Raw genomic sequence first — 7738 nt, 5'->3', positions numbered from 1 at the left:
CATCCTCCTTCTCTTCAGAAGAGGAATACTCATCAGAGCTCATGAAGGGCATAAGGAGGTTCAATGGGATCTCCATGGTCTCTAGATGAGCCTCAGAGTCCTTTGGTTCCCTAGAGGGAAGCTCCTTATTGATCACTGGACGTCCCTGGAGGTCTTCCTCCTTGGGATTCACGTCCTCTCCTCTCCTCTCAGGTTCGGCCATGGCGCTTATGTCAATGGCCTTGCACTCTCCTTTTGGATTCTCTTCTGTATTGCTTGGGAGAGTACTAGGAGGGATTTCAGTGATCCTTTTACTCAGCTGGCCCACTTGTGCTTCCAGATTTCTAATGGAAGATCTTGTTTCATTCATGAAACTTACAGTGGCTTTAGATAGATCAGAGACTAGATTTGCTAAATTAGAAGCATTTTGTTCAGAGTTCTCTGTCTGTTGCTGAGTTGATGATGGAAAAGGCTTGCTATTGCTAAACCTGTTTCTTCCACCATTATTAAAGCCTTGTTGGGGCTTCTGATCCTTCCATGAGAAATTTGGATGATTTCTCCATGTTGAGTTATAGGTGTTTCCATAAGGTTCACCTAAGTAATTTACCTCTGCTATTGCAGGGTTCTCAGGATCATAAGCTTCTTCTTCAGAAGATGCCTCTTGAGTACTTGATGCCAAGGCATCTTAGGCTAGTTTCACTAGCATTTTTCTGTTAGTTTTAGTTGTTTTATGCATTTTCTTGAGCTTAAAGTAACCAAGAATGGTTAAATGAATAACAAAGCAATGAACCATCCAAACAGTATGATTTTGATGCAAATTCCATGAGTTTTTAGTTATATTACTTGAATGCTATGAATGGAAGATTTCTCATGAAATTTTGCAAGACTTTGATGCAATTGTTTGGATGATTTCAGGGAAGAAGAGGCTAGGCAAGGAAGCAACAAAATCAATAAAGGAAGCTTGAATATCACATGTGGAGTTTAAGTTCCAGTTTAAGCTTAAACTGGAACTTAAACTACCAAACCATATAATGCTAGAAATGGCGTTTAAGTTCCAGTTTAAGCCTAAACTAGAGCTTAAACGCCAGAATCATGAAGGCTAAGAAATGCTGGAACTGGCGTTTAACCTCCAGTTTAACCTTAAACTGGAAGTTAAACGCCAGAATGAGAATTTCACCAAGGGAGCATTTCCACGTTTAAGCTCCAGTTTAACCTTAAACTGGAGCTTAAACGTGTTCGACACAATTTCTCACCAGGAAGCATTTCCACGTTTAACCTCCAGTTTAACCTTAAACTGGAGGTTAAACGCCAGAAGTAAGAAAGGCACCAGGAGCATTTCCACGTTTAAGCTCCAGTTTAAGGTTAAACTGGAGCTTAAACGTGTTCGACTATTTCTCTCCTCCAGGGTTGCTTTCTCATTTCCACGTTTAAGCTTCAGTTTAACCTTAAACTGAAGCTTAAACGTGTTCGACCCAATTGCTCCTCCAGGGTTGCTTTCTTCATTTCCACGTTTAAGCTTCAGTTTAACCTTAAACTGAAGCTTAAACGTGTTCGACATTTCACACTCCTGGGTTGCTTTCTTCCATTTCCACGTTTAAGTTTCAGTTTAACCTTAAACTAAAACTTAAACTTCAACTTAAACGCCACTTTTTGAAAGGATTTCTGGGCCAAATATATTGAAGTTTAAGTTAGCATTTGAGCACAAACATTAACTTAAACGTATTATGGTATGAAACCCAATTGAATATCATGGTTTATGGGATTGGGCCTGAAGAATTGATGAGTCTGGAGCTTCAATTTGTTGAGTCTTGTGTCATTACTTGTTTATCACTAAGTTTGCTCAATGAATGTTACAGAATTGGATCACTGCCTCATCAGGATTATGGACCATAAACCCAAAGCAAAAGGAAATCAGGGAAAGGCCTCAAAGCCCAAGAAACACAACAGAAGCTCAATTTAGAAAGTGTATAAATAGGATAGAATTTAAGTTAGTTAGAACTTTTTTTTTGACACGGAGAACTTTGGATCATTTTCTTTTAGTTTTGTAATTGAATTCAGAGCTATGACTCACTAAACCCCTTTCATTGGGTTAGGGAGCTCTATTGTAATTCAATGAATCAATAATAGTTTTATCTTCTTCTTCAATCTTTTCTCTTGAATTTTGTTAGAAAGCTTCTCGATCTAATTCCATTGGGTAGTTGTCTTGGGAAAGAAACTACCCATAATTGGAATCCTTCGGAACCTTGGGAAAGGAATGGAGGATTCATGCTAGAGAAGCTTTCTCACAGTGAATTGGATTGGGGTTTGGATGGATATTGTGACATGTAATCCTACCAGATTGTGGTTCATGAAACTGTGTGGTATAATCAGTGATCGAGCATCATCTCTTCTTATGAACATTTAAACCAAGGGATTGGGAATTTGTTTGTTTTTAGAGAGAATTGGTGAGCCAAGGGATTGGGATCCAATCATATAAGATTGCCAAGCAAAATTCAATGAATGCATTGGTTGAGGAAGGGATAAAAGTTGTTTTGATTCGGAGATCTCAATATCTCCTAACACCCAATGAACTCCCCATTCCTGATTTACCAATTTCTCTTTACATTCTGCAATTAAATTCATGCAATCACCCCCATCCCTTTTAATTTCAGCAATTTAGCTTCTCGCTCTTTAATTCATGCAATTTTACATTCTGCAATTCTCATCTAAATCTTGATTCCGCTCAACTAGAACATACTTCTAATCCGAATTGCTCACTCAACCAATCCTTGTGGGATTCGACCTCACTCTATTGTGAGTTTTTACTTGACGATAACCAGTGCACTTGCCGGAAGGAATTTTGCCGATCGTGCAATTTCCTAAATCGTAGCATATCAAGTTTATGCACATCAAGTTTATGGCGCCGTTGCCGGGGATTGGTTTTCGATTGACAATTCTCAAATTGGAAGTTAACTAGATTGAGCATTTTTTTTGTTTTGATAATTTAGTTCAAGTTACTTGTTGAATTTTAACTTCTGCACTCTGTTACTTGTTTTCTTTCTTTATGCCTTTAAATTCAAGCAACTAACTCACTGACTCACTAACTATTTGAATTAATTCCTCAACTGCTCTAACCATACTCTTCCATTAACCAAGAGTATTTCACTTGTTTGGTGCCTGTGCTGTGTTCTTGTATGACAGGTAGGAGAGGAGAGACATCAACTCCTCCATATACCGAACCAGAGAGGACCCTTCATAGACTTAGAAGGGAAGCAAGAGGGAAGAGAGTACTGAGAGAAGAGGAATCTGAAGGAGAATCTGAGGACAATTTTGAGGAAGCTTTAGATCTCAACATGGATAGAGAAGTTCACAACCATGAGAGGGCTGATGGAAACAATGCCATTCCTGAGAGGAGGGTTCTTGGTTCATACATAAACCCAACCTCTGGGAATTGTGGTAGCAGCATTCAGAAACCACCCATTCAGGCCAACAATTTTGAACTCAAACCACAGCTAATATCACTTGTGGAGGATCATTGTTCATTTGGTGGGAGTGCTAATGAAGATCCAAACCAACATCTCACAAAATTCCTGAGAATTTGCGACACTGTGAAGTCCAATGGAGTCCAGGAAGATACCTATAAATTGCTCTTGTTCCCATTTTCACTTAGGGACAAGGCAGCTAAGTGGCTGGAATCATTCCCAAGGGGGAGCCTAACAACCTGGGATGAGGTGGAAAGCAAGTTTCTGGCACGTTTCTACCCCCCACAAAAGGTCAATGGCTTCGATCTGAGGTTCAGACCTTTAGACAACAAGATGGTGAAACTCTCTACGAGGCATGGGAGAGATTCAAGGATTTGACAAGGAAATGCCCACCAGACATGTTCCATGACTGGGTGCAATTGCATATTTTCTATGATGGACTTTCTTATGAATCAAGGAAGGCTGTAGACCATTCATCAGGAGGTTCATTGAACAGGAAAAAGACTGTGGAAGAAGCCATTGAAGTGATTGAGACAGTGGTTGAGAATGAGTACTACTATGCTTCAGAGAGACACAACACTAAGGGAGTCATGGAGCTGAACCATGTTGATACAATTTTAGCCCAAAACAAGGTGTTTGCCAAGCAACTAGCAGAGCTCACCAGGAAATTAGAAACAAAGCAAGTGGCTGCAATACACACACAAGATCAAGAGGAAGTAAGCACTGAAGGAGGTGATTGGGAAGAGGCCAATTATGTAGGAAATCAACAAAGGCAACCATATGATCCACATTCCAACACTTACAACCCAGGCTGGAAAAACCACCCAAACTTTGGGTGGGGAAACCAGCAAAACCAACATAACAAGTCCACATACCAAAACTCCAACCAAAGATCATACTAAGCCACACAAAACACTTACTCCCAACCATCATATCATGGCCAAAATAATCAACCTACCCAACCTAATCCGAACCAACAATTTCAAGATCAATTAAACAGGATAGAAGGAATGCTGGCAAACATGGGTCAGGACATAAGTGAGTTGAAAAGCTTTAGGGATGATGTGAGATCTACCTTAAGGAACCATGGTGAAAAACTCAAGAGGATGGAGTCTCAAGTAGGAGAGCTATCTCAACAGGCCCCCAAGTCAACTGCAGTGTTCCCTAGTGACACAGAAAAGAATCCTAAAGGGGAACAAAAGGGAGTGAGATGGGAAGAATGCAAGGCCATCACCATATTGAAGGAAGTCTCAGAAGAAGAAGGAATCAGACCCTCAGAACAGGAGCCAGAAATCTTGAAGGAAGGTGTGGAAGAAGCTAAGCAGGAAAGTGAAACGGAGCAAGCCAAGGATCTACAAAAAGGCATGCTGGAAACATACCAACCAAAAGCACCATTTCCTCAGAGGTTAGGAGGAGGTGAAAAAGGGAAAACCTATTCAAGGTTTTTAGAGACATTTAAGTCTCTCCATATCAATATTCCCTTCCTTGAGATTCTCCAGCAGATGCCTACACATATCAAGTATTTAAAGGAATTGCTGAGCAAGAAAAGAGTTTTGAAGGGAGGACAAACTGTAATAATGAATGCAGTGCCCTCATCAAGAAGGACATAGTCTCTAAGAAAACAGACCCAGGAAGTTTTCATATCCCCTGCATCATAGGGGAAACAAAAATTGACAAAGGATTCTGTGATCTAGGAGCTAGCATAAATGTGATGCCTCTGAGTCTTATGAAGAGGCTACAACTGAATGAGGTGAGATCCACTGATGTAATCATACAACTGGCTGACAAAACTCAGAAGCAAGCTGAAGGGGTAGTTGAGAATGTGCTGGTGAAAGTGGGAAATTATTTCTTCCCCACAGACTTTGTCATTTTGGACATGGAGGAAAGCTACCTACACCCTATCATTCTGGGAAGGCCATTTCTAGCCACTGCTAGAGCGCTCATAGATGTAGAACAAGGAGAGCTAATCTTGAGAATACATGATGAACAGCTCATTTTCAATGTTTTCAAACCTGCATCTGAGCCTGAACCAGAACCTGAAAAGCCTAAGGATGATAGTAGCCATCTGTGTTTGGAGGAAAGCAATCCAGCAGCTGAAACTCTGAAACAGTCCTTGGAAGGCAAACAAGAATTGCAAGAGTTAAAGCCACAAGAATCAATAGAAATAGATCAGAAGGATCCTCCTGGCATAAGGGTCAATGAAGAAATCCTCAAGAGAAAGGGAAGAATTGTAAAGAAATTGCCAAGAGGGTGGAGAAACAAGAAAATTCCCACTGAAGGTTTCTCTCCGGGAGATAAAGTGATATCAAGTCATTATCTGCTAATCCCACCTGGCCTCAAAACCATTCCTTCCCAGCTCCCTCAAGTGTTCACAATCAGGAAAGTTCTTTCTATGGAACATTTAGAAGTCATGAAGGAATCAAATGGGGACGTTTTCATAGTGAGAGGAGAAGACATCAAGCACTACAATCCACCCTAACAAGGGACAACCGTCAAGCTAATGACGTTAAAGAAGCGCTTGTTGGGAGGCAACCCAACCTGAGGTAATACTCCCTTGCTGTTTCTTTTATTTGTTTCAATAAAAAGGTGAAGCAGTTTCTGTGCATTGCAAAGAATTAAGTTTGGTGTTTCACACCAAACAATGAATTCGTGGATCAATAATTCAAAGGGGAATGTGTGACTCTAAGTTTGGTGTTCCACCACACAGATCAACTGAACACAACAACCTTTGAATTATATGAAAGGAACAACCATTCTAAGCAATCACAGGAATGCTTAAAATCCTTAGCAGCAACTTCATTCCAAGGAGAATTCAAGGACTCAAAGAGCAGAGGAGTAAGTAGGAGACTAAGTTTGGTGTTCACACACCAACTTAAGACTCAGACACTTGCCCATACATAGTTGAGCTAACCACTCAAGTGCTTGAGAAGCAAGCAACTTCATCACTCTTTGCAGGAAAGGAAACAAGGATCTGAGAAAGAACATGAAGCAACAATTAGGAGAAGAAGGAGAAATCAAATTGTTTCCTGGCAACAAAGAGAAAACAAGAAATTTCACAAGGTGGTGGTGTTCCTTGACCATTCTTTAAAAGCAAACAAAAGCATGCTTGTTCTGGTTAAAACTGTAATTGTTGAATCTTTCTGGAATGTGAAGTTTTTAGTATGAGTGTCTGTTTACTGCTTTGAATAAAGTGAATGCCTAGATGTTTGGATATAACTTCACCTTCTTAAACAAATGCTTGCCATGCTTGTTCTGTTTCCAAAAATAAAAGAAAAGTTTGAACAAAAGTAACTTGGCTCAATTAGTGACAAATCAAGTAGAATTAAGTGGTGGTATGCATGCTTGATTGTTTAGTCGGATCACTGGAAATAGAGTGTAGAATTATCATTTTTTGTGTAGAAATTGAAAACTGTCTATGGATCTTAATGAATAAATGTCTTTGGCCATGAAAAAGAAAGAAAAAGAAGAAGAAAAAGCCACTGAAAAAGGGCAACCAAAAAGCAAAAAAAAATTGAGAAAATAAGCTAGGCACCAATGGTTTGAACTTCTGAGACAAATGCCTGTGGTGTTTATGTATTAAGGATATGCTTGGATGAATAGGTTCTGAGGAGTGTTTCAACACTTGGTAACTTGGGTTAACTAACCCGGGATTATCAACCAAAAGTCCATTATCAAGAGCAACCTAAATACAAAACATTTAGTCACACAAAGAGGTGCTGGGCACCAATGTCTCAAGAAGAAATGTGAACTAAAATGCCTGGAGTGGATATGTGTAGTGCACTGATAAGAAAAAGAAAATGCCAAAGGCTTGTGCAACACATGACACTAAGCAAACAAGGAGCAAAGGAGCTCTAAGAAAAAGAAAAGAAAAACAAAGAAGAGAAAAGTGCCAAGGACATAAGAATAACAAGAGGCCATAGCAGTGTTTGATGGATGCAATGAAAAAGTGATAATCTTACCTGATAAGAATGAAAAAGTGATGCTGCAACTTTCTGCATAAAACCCTTTTGATGAACTTCAAATGCTTGCTAATATAGCCAATGTAATTGCTTTCTGTTTCATACTTTCTTCTCAAATAACTGAGGACTTGCTTAGGGACAAGCAAGTATTAAGTTTGGTGTTGTGATGCCAAGGCATCTTAGGCTAGTTTCACTAGCATTTTTCTGTTAGTTTTAGTTGTTTTATGCATTTTCTTGAGTTTAAAGTAACCAAGAATGGTTAAATGAATAACAAAGCAATGAACCATCCAAACAGTATGATTTTGATGCAAATTCCATGAGTTTTTAGTTATATTACTT

General features: G+C 39.5%; 1 non-coding gene across 1 annotated transcript; it reads right to left on the bottom strand.

Moving 5' to 3' along the window:
- Positions 1-3737: 3737 nt before the first annotated feature.
- LOC148545090 (small nucleolar RNA R71) lies at positions 3738-3840 on the bottom strand. Its single transcript, XR_015900492.1, has one exon. It is a non-coding gene; the product is annotated as a small nucleolar RNA R71 (small nucleolar RNA).
- Between the last annotated feature and the right edge of the window lie 3898 nt (positions 3841-7738).

Source organism: Arachis ipaensis, chromosome B9 (genome assembly GCF_059453495.1).
Source record: "Arachis ipaensis isolate K30076 ecotype BB chromosome B9, ASM5945349v1, whole genome shotgun sequence".
NCBI classification, from domain to species: domain Eukaryota; kingdom Viridiplantae; phylum Streptophyta; class Magnoliopsida; order Fabales; family Fabaceae; genus Arachis; species Arachis ipaensis.
The sequence above is the reverse complement of the archived record's forward strand: the minus strand, read 5'-3'. Positions and strand labels throughout refer to the sequence as shown.